Raw genomic sequence first — 12,804 nt, 5'->3', positions numbered from 1 at the left:
TGTTAAAAAAACAAAAATAAGCCAAAAGACCAGGAATACAAATCATATCTCAATAATAACCTTGAATGTAAATAGCCTGAACTCATCAATCAAAAGATATAGACTGGCATTTAACACACCTTTCTTACCACTGGACAGGTCTTCCAAACAAATATTGAACAAAGAAACCATAGATCTCAATAACACAATCGATAATTTAGACTTAATGGACATATATAGAATAGTCCATCCAACAAAGAGTGAATACACTTTCTTCTCAGCAGCACATGGATCCTTCTCTAAAATAGACCATATATTATACCTCAAAGCTACTGTTAGTAAATACAAGAAGAGAGAGATACTACCTTGTATTCTATCAGATCATAATGGATTGAAACCAGAAATAAATGACAGAATAAAAAACAGAAACTACTCCAACACCTGGAGATTAAATAATACACTATTGAATGATGAATGGATAACAGAAGACATCGGGGGGAAATAAAAAAATTCTTAGAAGTAAACGAGAACAAAGATACAACATATCAAAATCTTTGGGACACTATGAAAGCAGTACTTAGAGGAAAATTTATTTCATAGAGTGCATTCAATAAAAGAAGAAAAAAATCAACAAATCAACAACCTAACACTACAGCTCGAAGCCCTAGAAAAAGAAGAACAGAGCAACACCAAAAGTAGTAGAAGACAGGAAATAAATTCAGAGCTGAAATCAATGAAATTGAAACAAAAGAAACAATAAAAAAAATTGACAAAATAAAAAGTTGGTCTTTGAAAAAATAAAATTGATAAACCCTTAGCCACACTAACAAAGAGAAGGAGAGAGAAAACTCAAATTTCTAAAATTCAGGATGAAAAAGGAAATATCACGACAGACACTATTGAAATACAAAACATAATTAGAAGCTATTTTGAGAAAACCTATACTCCAACAAAACAGAAAATCTCAAAGATATCAACAGGTTTCTAGAGACATATAATTTACCCAAACTTAATCAGGAGAACATACACAATTTAAATAGATCAATTTCAAGTAATGAAATAGAAGAAGTCATCAAAAGCCTACCAACAAAGAAAAGCCCAGGATCAGATGGGTTCTCAGCCAAGTTCTACAAAACCTTTAAAGAAGAGCTCATTCCAATACTCCTCAAAGTATTCCATGAAATAGAAGAGGAGGGAACCCTTCCAAACTCATTCTATGAAGCCAATCACCCTGATACCTAGACCAGACAGAGACACATCGAGGAAAGAAAATTTCAGACCAATATCCCTAATGAACATTGATGCAAAAATTCTCAACAAAACTTCAGCAAATTGCACACAAAAAACATATTAAAAAGATAGTGCACCATGATCAAGTGGGTTTTATCCCAGGGATGCAAGGTTGGTTCAACATCCAGAAATCAATAAATGTAATTCACCATATCAACAGACTTAAAGTCAAGAATCACATGATTATTTCAATAGATGCAGAAAAAGCATTTGATAAAATACAGCACCCCTTCATGCTCAAAACACTAGAAAAAATAGGGATTGTAGGAATATTTCTCAACATTTTAAAGGCTATCTATGCTAAGCCCATGGCCAATACCATTCTAAATGGTGAAAAACTGAAAGCATTCCCCCTAAAAACAGAAACAAGGCAGGGATGCCCTCTTTCACCACTTCTATTCAACATTGTCCTTGAAACTCTAACCAGAGCAATTAGACAGACCAAAGAAATTAAAGGGATAATATATAGGAAAAGAAGAACTCAAACTATTCCTATTTGCCGATGACATGATTCTATATTTAGAGGAGCCTGGAAATTCCACCAGAAAACTTCTAGAACTCATAAGTGAATTCATTAAAGTAGCAGGATATAAAATCAATGCTCATAAATCAAAAGCATTTTTATTCATAAATAATGAATCCTCTGAAAGAGAATTTAGGAAAACTTTCCTATTCACAATAGCCTCAAACAAAATAAAATATTTGGGAATCGGTCTAACCAAAGAGGTGAAAGACCTCTACAATGAGAACTACAGAACACTAAAGAAGGAAATTAAAGAAAACCTTAGAAGATGGAAAGATCTCCCATGTTCTTGGATAGGCAGAATTAATATTGTAAAAATGGCCATACTACCAAAAGTGCTATATAGATTCAATGCAATTTCAATTAAAATCCCAATGACATACCTCACAGAAATAGAGCAAGCAATCATAAAATTTATTTGAAAAATAAGAGACCCAGAATAGCTAACTCAATCCTTAGCAGGAAGAGTGAAGCAGGGGGTATCGCAATACCAGAGCTTCAACTATACTACAGAGCAACAGTAACAAAAACGGCATGGTATTGGCACCAAAATAGACAGGTAGATCAATGGTACAGAATAGAGGAGACAGAGACAAGCCCAAATAAATACAGTTTTCTCATACTAGACAAAGGGGCCAAAAAACATGCAATGAAGAAAAGACAGACTGTTCAACAAATGGTGCTGGGAAAATTGGAAATCCATATGCAGCAGAATGAAACTAAACCCCTATCTCTCAACCTGCACAAAACTCAACTCAAAATGGATCAAGGACCTCAGAATCAGACCAGAGACCCTGCACCTTACAGAAGAAAAAGTAGGTTCAAATCTTCATCATGTCAGCTTAGGATCAGAGTTCCTTAACATGACTCCCAAAGCACAAGAAATAAAAGCAAGAATCAATAACTGGGAAAGATTCAAACTAAAAAGTTTTTTCTCAGCAAAGGTAACTATCAGCAATGTGAAGAGAGAGCCTACAGAGTGGGAGAAAATCTTTGCTCCTTATACTTCAGATAGAGCACTGATCTCCAGAATCTATAAAGAACACAAAAAACTTTACACCAAGAATACAAATAACCCAATCAACAAATGGGCTAAGGAAATGAGCAGACACTTCACAGAAGAAACTCTACAAGCAATCAACAGATATATGAAAAAAATGTTCAACTTCTCTAGTAATAAGAGAAATGCAAATCAAAACTACCCTAAGATTCCATCTCACCCCAATTAGAATGGCGATTATGAAGAATACAAGCAATAATAGGTATTGGAGAGGATGTGGGGAGAAAGGTACACTCATACATTGCTGGTGGGGTTGCAAATTAGTGCAGCCACTCTGGAAAGCAGTGTGAAGATTCCTTAGAAAACTTGGAATGGAACCACCATTTGACCCAGTTATCCCACTCCTTGGCCTATATCCAAAGGACTCAAAATCAGCATACTACAGTGACGCAGTCACATCAATGTTCATAGTTGCTCAATTCACAATAGCCAGATTGTGGAACCAACATAGATGCCCTTCAATAGATGAATGGATAAAGAAACTGTGGTATATATATATACAATGGAATATTACTCAGCCATAAAGAATAATAAAATTATGGAATTTTCAGGCAAATGGATGAAATTGGAGAATATCTTGCTAAGTGAGATAAGCCAATCTGAAAAAAACAAAGGAAGAATGGAGGAAGGATGGACTATATAGGGGAAAAAGAGGGGTGGGAGGAGTGGGGGGAAGAAAAAATAACAGAATTAATCAAACATCATTACCCTACTTCATGTACAACCAGAGAAACAAGTTGTACCACATTTGTTTACAATAAAAAAATAAAAATAAAAAAATAGAGGAACAAAGAGATATAGCAAATAAATGCAGTACCTCATCCTGGTGCTAGAGGGGAAAATGTTATAAAGGTCATTATAAAATGAGTTTACAAAACTAGAATATATACCATACATAAGGTAAAATTAAATAGATGTTAAATTTAAGGATGTTAATACCTGCACTGTTGTTAGTAAATGAGAATATCTTTATGCTTAAGAAAAACACACTAAATTGATGATGTGTGAACCTATTCTTAAGCAGTTCAGAAAAAATATTATATATATTTATTTTTAATGTGCGTATATATATGTGTGTAGATACACAAACATATATGCACATATACATACACACATTTATTTTAGAGAGAGATGGTGGAAGGGAGAAATAAAGAGCACAAATAAAAAAGAAATGATGCAAAAAATTAACAATAGGTCAATTTAGGTCAAGGGCATATGGCTGTTCTTTGTGCTATTCTTATTTTTTTGCAACTTTCCTATAATTTAACATTATTTCCAAAAATAGATTTTCAAAAAGTAAAATTCTATGTGAGTGCAAGAAGGCAAGTGTTTAGGTAACTTCACTGGAGATCTGCACCACAGATCAAGAAGGTATGTGTTAGAAATACAAGGTCTGGTGACAGGAAGTTCACTACAAATCCACGGCACAGAGAAAGGGGTCTCAGGTCTCCACCCGCCGCAGGACACGCAGCAAAGAGGGCTGAGGATGTCAAGCAGGAAACAAAGCTAGGAGGAGCCCTGACTGCAGAGGTTTGCCACCTGGGAGTGACGTCTTGGCGTCATCGCGTGGCGCTCCTGTGGGGGCTGCCCTCACACTGAGCTTCCCCAGGGATCCTGTTCTCTGGGTGCGGAGTGGAGCCTGGGATCCTGGCTGCTCCGCCAGTGTCCTGGAGAACTGCTGCAGGTTGACCGGAAGACCACACTATGGGCTACACCTTCCAGCTGACCCTTCCCGTGCCGGGAACCTCCAGTCCCCAGAACCATACTTTAAGGACAATGGTTTTCTTTGAAAGGAGTCTGCAGATTTCTTTACAGGGTATGAATAAGGGGAAAAGTTTTCATCTTAAATTAAATGAGCTGGAGACCCACCCCAGAGAAACAGGACACCTGGCATCAAAGGCTGTCTGCGGCCCCTCCCAGTCAGCCTCGCCAATTGCTGCACAGTCTTCCAGACTGGCTCAGGTATCACTCCAGGGACTGGCCCCTGCCCTCCTTCCCTCCAGGTGCTGCACCCCACGCCCATCTGCCTCACTGCCATCTGCCTCACGCCCGGTCTCAACCTTGTCCCTGTCTCTCCCTCCAGGCTGTCCTTGAAGACAAGGATTGTCAGGTCCCTCCCTGAATCTCCAGCAATGAGCACAAGATCTGCCCAAGGTCAATATCCAAACTGTGGTTTGATTTGTCATTTAACCAACTAATAAGCAATTGCATTCTTCCAAGTTTGCAAGCTGGGAAAGGAAAAGGGGAGAAGGAGAGATCGGATATTTCGTTTTCCATTTTAGAGCAGCGTGAGAGTACATGTCATGTTAGTATTGATAATGATTTATTGCTTACCTATACATGCCAGTATTTCATCATTACTCATTTCAATCCTAATAGCTCTACAAGGTACCTTTTTCAGTGGTAGAAACTGAAGGGCAGAGGGTTAAAAACTTGAGCTGGCTCACAGCTGATACAGGTGTGAATAAGGTTTCCAGAGCCCTTGTCAACCCCAACTGCCTCTCGCCTAGGAAAGCCCTGCTGTAACCACACCACCAAGCTGCCCAACAACTGGAGGGGAAGAGGGTTGGAGGCCTAAACAAGTAGCAATTCCCAGATGGCAGCACTGGCCTGCCTCCAAAGGGACGAAAACCGCATGGGTGCATCTCCTGAAGACACTGCCGGTGCAGACTTGGGTCCTGGTATCCATGAACTTCTGCTTCTCTTCCCCAAATGACATGAAATAACTAGGTAAGGGAATCAAAAGTGCAGTAAACAGGCTAACCAAGAGTTACTCTTTTTCCGATGCACTTTTTACTCTCTCAAAGTGAATTGTTTTCACTCAGTTGTGTACATTTTTACCTCCAGTTTCTCCCATGATTTTATTAAGGGGAAAAAAAAATGAGAGACCACCCTTGAGAGAGAAGGTAGGCCAGCAAAAGCGGTAAGAAGGACAGATACTGTTTCAAGTGGACTGAAGTCTCCAAGCATTTCACCACCTGCCTTTCCAGAAGAGCAGGACATTCTGCTCCCCACCTCCACCCACTAAGCACTTACTTACTGAACATCTATTGAGTACCTACTGTGTGCCAGGCATCATGCTGAGCACTGCAGATGTAAAGTTGTACCCAATGGGATCCAGTACCCTGAGAAATCACAGCAGATGGGAAAGAAAAGCAAGAAAACCAAAAGGCTGCAACACCCTTGGTAAGTGCCACAAAGGGGGCAAATTAGCCTAGAAAGTCAGCCCAGGGGAAAAGATCCAGGAAGCAGGGCGGCCAAAGCCTGTCTTTGAGAATAAGTAGCAACTGGTCTAGCCAACAGGCTTGAAAGGACATCCCAGGGAGAGGACACAGCAAAGGCATCGGCCAAGGAGAGAGGGGATTGGTGTTAGGGAACTGCACAGATTCGGTGTGGCTGGAACAGCAGAGCAGGGAAGCGGGAGGGTGAACAGCCTTAAAGGTTGCCCTGGAGGAGATTCTGAGCAGCAAGCCGCTGAGCACAGATGTGATGGTGTGGTGGAGGCGGGTGACAGCAGGAAGATGAGTTCAGGAGAGCACAACAAAATTCAAGTGCAAAGTGATGGGAGGGCCTGAACCAACCAGAGTGGGTAGAAAAGGAGACAAACAGAAGAAAACATGGAAGGTAGGGGCCAGCACTTGGCACCGGGCCAGGTAAGCAGGGTGAATGAAAGTAAGGACGGACGTGGAGGACACATCTGGACTTCTGGCTTGGAGACCCAGGTGGAAGGAGGAGGATTGGGCTGACGACTGGTGGGAGAGACCAGACGGATGCAGTGAGTCGGGGAGCTGGCGGGACATGTGGGAAACGTGACCCAGAGTCCACAGCTCAGGAGAGGAGTGTGAGCCGGGGGCACGCCCTAGGAAGTCAGCACTATCAAAGTTCACTACTCAGACCAAAAGAAACTATGCTGATGAAACGGATGAGAGAACAAAGTCTGCCGCGCCAGGGGACATCAGTGAAGGAGGCAGTGCACAATAGCCAGAGGAGCCTACGGGCCCATTACATAAATAAGCCAAGGAACCGAGAGTTTCAGGGACAGTGGTCAAGCTGTCAAGTGCTGGAGAGATCAGGGAACACCGAAGATGTCAGTCCACGCGGCTGCTATAACCAAACACCTGAGGCAAGGTACTTGTAAACACAGGTTTATTGAGTCCACAGTTCTGCAATTTCAAGGGATGGTGCCAGCATCAGCTCAGACCTGGTGAGGATCTCATGGAGGATGGGATCATGGCAGGAGCATGTGCAAGAGGGAGACTTCACGCTGTTAGGCAGGAAGCCAAAGGGGCTGGAGCATGGCCAAGCAAGAACTAACCCAGGGGTTCCAGAAAAATTACTTTACTTCCTTCCTAAGGCATGCCCCCAATGACCTAAAAACCTCCGGCTAGGCCCCACCTCTTAAAGGTCCCATCACCTCCAAATATACATCAGGGACAGAGGAGCTTCCAACACATGAACCTCTGGTGGACAAAGCCATCCAAACCGTAGCAATCTGGTATTAACGTCTAAGTACTCAAAGCAATAGTTAACGTGCCTCCTGAATCAGATTATGACAAGATGAACAAAATCACTGAGACTGAAACACACAACAAGGACTTTAGGGGGAGAAAAGTGAAGTTACCATATAACATAAAAACAACCAGGAATTCCACATGCTCCTAGCTAACCTGCACCTGGGTACAGTACTCATTCTAATGAAACTTGAATGGGGATAGATGTGAATTGGGATAGATGTGAATTTTTCGAAGCTACAGGTAAGAGCTTTAATTCACTTTCCTGAAAAAAAAAAGTTATCATAAAAATTAAATGTTATAAATCACATGTTGGCATTTAATTTTTACTTAATTTTTTCCTCCACCCATCAAGACCTCTACTCCTTGGCATATATCCTGTACACAGACATAAGGTTGGCTATTCACACCCTTTCTAAAGTTAGAAAACACATTTGATGATCTGAATAACCCTGGCTGCAAGTTTTTATTCTGAGGTTTTTGATTTTTCAGGTTTCCCATCAATTATGTGGAAAATATTTCTATTAAATTCCTTTCTTTCCTAAGTTAGACTTGATTTCTAAGTGAGACTTGATTTCTGTTTCTTGCAACCAAGAATGCTAACATTTTATTTTGCCAACAAATACAATTTTAAAACCATCATTAATGTAATTAATAACCCATCTAAAAGAAATTTTAAATTTTAATACATAAGAAAACAGGCCAGAACCTTAAGGTTCAAGTTATTCTTTGAAAGGGAACATCAGCTCTTTGAAAACACCACCCCATTTTTCTCATTTCTCTGTGGATGACTGAGACCGTCTCCAGAGACTGGGTTCCAATCCAATAACTGGTACATGGAAACCCCCTGTGAATTCAACACTTGTAAGCATTGATATGTTTGCCCTGTTGAAAATATGTAGCACTGTACTGAAACTTTTAGGTGTAAACATTAAGTCCTATTTCTGATTACCTTATGTTTTTAAAGAACTTCAAAAAAGATATAAAGTATCAGTTTAGATCAGATATTTTCCCAGTAGATGATGAATTTAATTTTTCTCAGGGGACCTTGCCCATATAATCATGTTAGTAATATTTATACTAAGTAACACCCAGCAGTGTGGTTTGCAGCAGGTACGTTTCCTCTGCCCGCCTTCCCACTCTGTTCACCCCACGATCAGCCCAGCCCTTCCTCCCTCACGACCTTCTTTCCCCTCCCAGCTCACATGTTCCTGCCTGGTTTGATTCCAGTTTCATTGCAAATTCTTCAGAAAGATAACACATTGTGGGTCAGAACCTTTGAGATGAAAGAGAACCTAAAGCGTGGGCTGAACAATTTGAAACTGCACTCTTTCATACATTAGAGGGTTATTTACACCTTTAGAGTCATGATTTTCCACCAGAAAGGTCTATGAGGGTGATGAGGGAGGAGAAAAGCAAAAAGACCTCAGTTGGAGGCTTTGGAGAGCAATCCAGTCGAACCTGAAGATTGCCAGGCCTTCTGCTTGTGATAGAACAGACATTTCTGCTCTTAATCATGAAAGTAATTTTTAAAGTGTCATACAAGTATTTCTGGATGAGCAATAAGATCCTATTATCTTTGTTGGAAAAAAAAAAACAGCAAGGAAATGAGTAATTCTGAATCAGGTTTTAACTGCAAAAATAGGCAACAATAAGAAAAAAGGTATAACAAGGTCTAAAATTAAATTCCAAAGACCTTACCAATATAAATACAGTTTATATGTATATACATATGCATAATACATTTAAATTTAAAGAGATTTATTTATTTTTAAATAAAAGTGATATTTTAAAATCTGAGCAAAGGAGAAATGAAGCTCAAATAATAAAAAGTTCCTAATCAAAGAAATTCTTTTAATTTTTTTCTCATTTTAAAGGATAATGATCTTTATAAAAGCAAGCACTTTGACTTTATTTTTAATTGTAGTAAAACACATAAAACAAAAAAAAATTACCATCTTAGACATTTTTAAGTACCCAGTTGAAAAAATTTACCATTTTAATAATTTCATCGTTCACAGTTCAGTAATAGCAAGCACATTCACTGTTCTGCAACTAATTTCCAGAACTTTTTCATCTTACTAAACTGAAATTCGTTGCCCAACAAACATGTCCCCCATTCTCCCCTACCCCTATTCCCCCACCGTACGCTTTGTCTCCATATGACCACTCTAGGTAACACATATCAGCAAAATCACATAGAATTTTCCCTTTCATGATTGCTTATTTCACTTACCAAAATGTCCTCAAGATTTACCTACATTGTAGCATGTATCAGAACATCCTTCCTTTTAAATGCTGAATAAATATCCCATTGTAGGGGTAGACCCAGTTGCGTTGATCCATTTATCTGAAAATGGACTCTGGGCTTGCTTCCACCTTCTTTGACTTATTTTGAAACAATTTATTTACCTGAGCAGGTAGGACTTGCTGGTGTCAGACTGACTAGGTTCAAATCCCTCACTTCCACTGTGGCTCAGAAAACACAAGGTTAAGAGAAAGGAGGCAGAGACGGAGGAAAGGCAGGAGCAGGAAATGGGAATGCTGGCATTGTTGGGTACTGAGCAGGGTTTTCAGGTACCAAGAATTCATTCAAGCACTTGTCAGTGAATTTGACTAAGGACAGACAATTGCTGGATGCTAAAAATGCAGAAACCATGCCTCCTTCAGGAACAATGACGGTCAAAGGATATCTACAGGTAAATACTTACAGACAGTGGGGAAGATAAGGCAACAGAGAGGCGCAATGGCCCAGCCCAGCACAGGCTGTGGCTCAGGATAGGCGCCCCCCACGGCCCCCACCTCCCCAACCACAGCAGAGTCCCAGGGAAAGAAAGAGAGGCTGAGGGTAAGGAGGGAGGAAGGTCCCGGATAAGGAAAGCTGAAGCAAAGAATGGGAGGCAGAAAACAAACTCAACTAACTCAATGAAAAGTGTATCTCAGTAAGCAGAGCCCTAAAACAATAGGAACAACAAGAAACAAGACCTAATTAAGTATCAATCAATAGGAAGAAATGAAAACCTGCCAGAAAGCACACATCAGCAAATACACATTCTAGTGCCAGCACCAACCTCCTGGGGTCGCCTCAACTGCAGAAAACAAACCCACAGCTCAGGAGTACAAATTAGAATTGAGGCGGTCAAAGCTGACACTCATTAAAAGCTTACAGACTTTATGTTGCACCTCGTTCCATCAAAAGAAAATATCTTGAAAGTTGAAAACATGTCCAAAAGAAGGGCACTTCACAAAATACAACTGCTCTGTTTAATTCTCTGAGTTTTCAAACATGAGCAACTTGCCAAGTGACTACACTTAGTTTTATATTAGTGTAGGCATGTGGTGCTTAAGGACAGGGACACGTTCTGAGAAATGCATCGTTAGGTGATTTCATCCTGCACAAACATCACAGAGTACACTTACACAAACCGAGAAACGACGACGTCACTAGGTGATAAAATCTTATGTGACCACCATCATCGTTAATGAAAATGTCACATGGCTGTATGTGCTTATAACACCTGCCTTAGTCCCCAGAAGACTGGATCCGCTACCATTTTATGTTGTTAGTCATGTTCATGAGTTTGTAGGACTGCAAAGAACCTACAAGATTATGTGTCCACAGACAAGTCTGTACTCCCCAGACACTGTTGAAGGAGTTGGACCACAAGGTCTGCACACTGCTCAAGGATGAGAGAAGACCACCTTGCAAACAGCCATGACGTCATGACCTGAGCCGTGCAGAAGAGAGCAGGAGGGGCTAGAGGAATGTAACAAGAGGAAGCCCCTTCGATAATGAGTGGCACCTCTTTATTCACTTTTCCATCATTCACTCATTCCCCCGTGTCCCCATTCATTCCCTTATTTGGCACTTCTCGGGAGCCAGGGGCAGGTTCTCAGGGCTTTACAGCCTCTAGGAAGCAAAGCCTGCCTCACTGTAGGGATGGCTATGGAGATGAGTTAGAAAGGGAAGTTCTCTGAGGAGCCAGAAGGAGAAAGTACTCCAGGTAGAAAGGAGAATGTGGAGCCCCCCACAGAGCTCCAGTAGTCTCAGTGAGTTGGGGAGGAGGAGAAAGGGAAGGGCCCAGAAGGTAAGGAGATGGGAGCAAGTGGGACCAGGAGCATGGGGAGCAGGGTGCAGCCCTGAGACAGAAGCACATTGCTCCCTTGACAGGAGAAGGCAGCTAAGGTTGTGGGAATGTAGATACATTTCAAGTAAGAGCGAAGCAGGGGGTTTCTGGCTCCCTGGCAATGCCCCCGTCTCTGTGCTGGGATTCAACAGCATTGTGATTACCGCTCAAATGCAGCCTATGCTGTACAGTCCTGCTCTTCTGCCACCCAGGCATTGCCCGGTCCTGCTTCTCTAGTACCTTAACTTCACAGCATAAATATGCCCTAGCTTCGCCTTCCCCCACGGAGACCTCAGCAGCCTGGGATTGCTTCTCTAAGTTTTCTTGGACCCTTTTCTAATATTATCTCAAGGTGTTAACAGTTACGGTCTCTAATGACACTGGGCTCTATCACACCACCCAAGTCATTCTCAAAAAACATTCAACATCACGAGATCCAAGAGGAGAACAATTCCACATGCCCCTTAAGTCACTGAGGCCTCTTGGTCACTTGACTTTCTATTCAGAAAAGAATTATTCTTCAGTTATTTCTATTTGTTTTATTAGTTTTGGGCTAAGGTTGTTTATATTTTCTCTCTTATTAGTAACTCAAAAGTAGTCTCCCTTAAAATCACAAGCTCTATCATTTTAGTACAAGGTACTTCATTAATGCCAAACCATATGATCTGACTTCTACGCTTTTATCTTAATCAGAGCAGCACAATATATAGGACCATGATCAAACACTCTTACAGAAGTTTGTTCAATGAAGAGGGAAGGTGAAGGGCACTTTTTGTAGATAGGTATATGCTGAGCACAGCCTGAATTATTTCTAGAGAAAACTATAAAAAGGATTGCTTTGCTGAAGTTGGAAACCATCTATCCCACTCCCAAGTCAGACTGTTGCATTTCAACGCTAATGATGTCCCTAAGGTAGTTGTTCTGTTTTTGTTTTTTTAAGTTTAGTCCTGCCAGATGTAATAAAATACTTATTGGAAAAAAAATCCTCAAAACTATTAGTTACAAGAGCAGAATTGAAACAATGTTCCAGAAATGTGCATTTGTCTTCAGCAGAAAACTAACCATATAACCCAATAGGGGGCTCTTCTCAGAGTTCTAGCAGGTATGCCCAAGATGTTATAAGTTAGAGAAAAAAAAAAAAATCACTCTTCAATTTCCTAAACCATTTTTTAAAAATAATTATTTTGTAGTATGGTCAAAATTGTGATACCCATATGATTGTAGGGTGAATATTTTAGAAAGTTTAATATTCTGTCCCAATTTCCAAAAGAAGAAAAAAAAGTTTCTGCTTAAGTGAACTTAAAAAAAAAAAGA

The 12,804-nt window shown here is 40.5% G+C and overlaps 1 protein-coding gene across 4 annotated transcripts in view; it reads right to left on the bottom strand.

Moving 5' to 3' along the window:
* The window catches only part of Csgalnact1 (chondroitin sulfate N-acetylgalactosaminyltransferase 1), a 309,579-nt gene that overhangs the window by 163,453 nt on the left and 133,322 nt on the right, over nucleotides 1–12,804 (bottom strand). The window lies entirely within an intron of this gene.

The sequence above is a fragment of the Sciurus carolinensis genome, chromosome 4 (genome assembly GCF_902686445.1).
Source record: "Sciurus carolinensis chromosome 4, mSciCar1.2, whole genome shotgun sequence".
Taxonomy (NCBI): domain Eukaryota; kingdom Metazoa; phylum Chordata; class Mammalia; order Rodentia; family Sciuridae; genus Sciurus; species Sciurus carolinensis.
The sequence above is the reverse complement of the archived record's forward strand: the minus strand, read 5'-3'. Positions and strand labels throughout refer to the sequence as shown.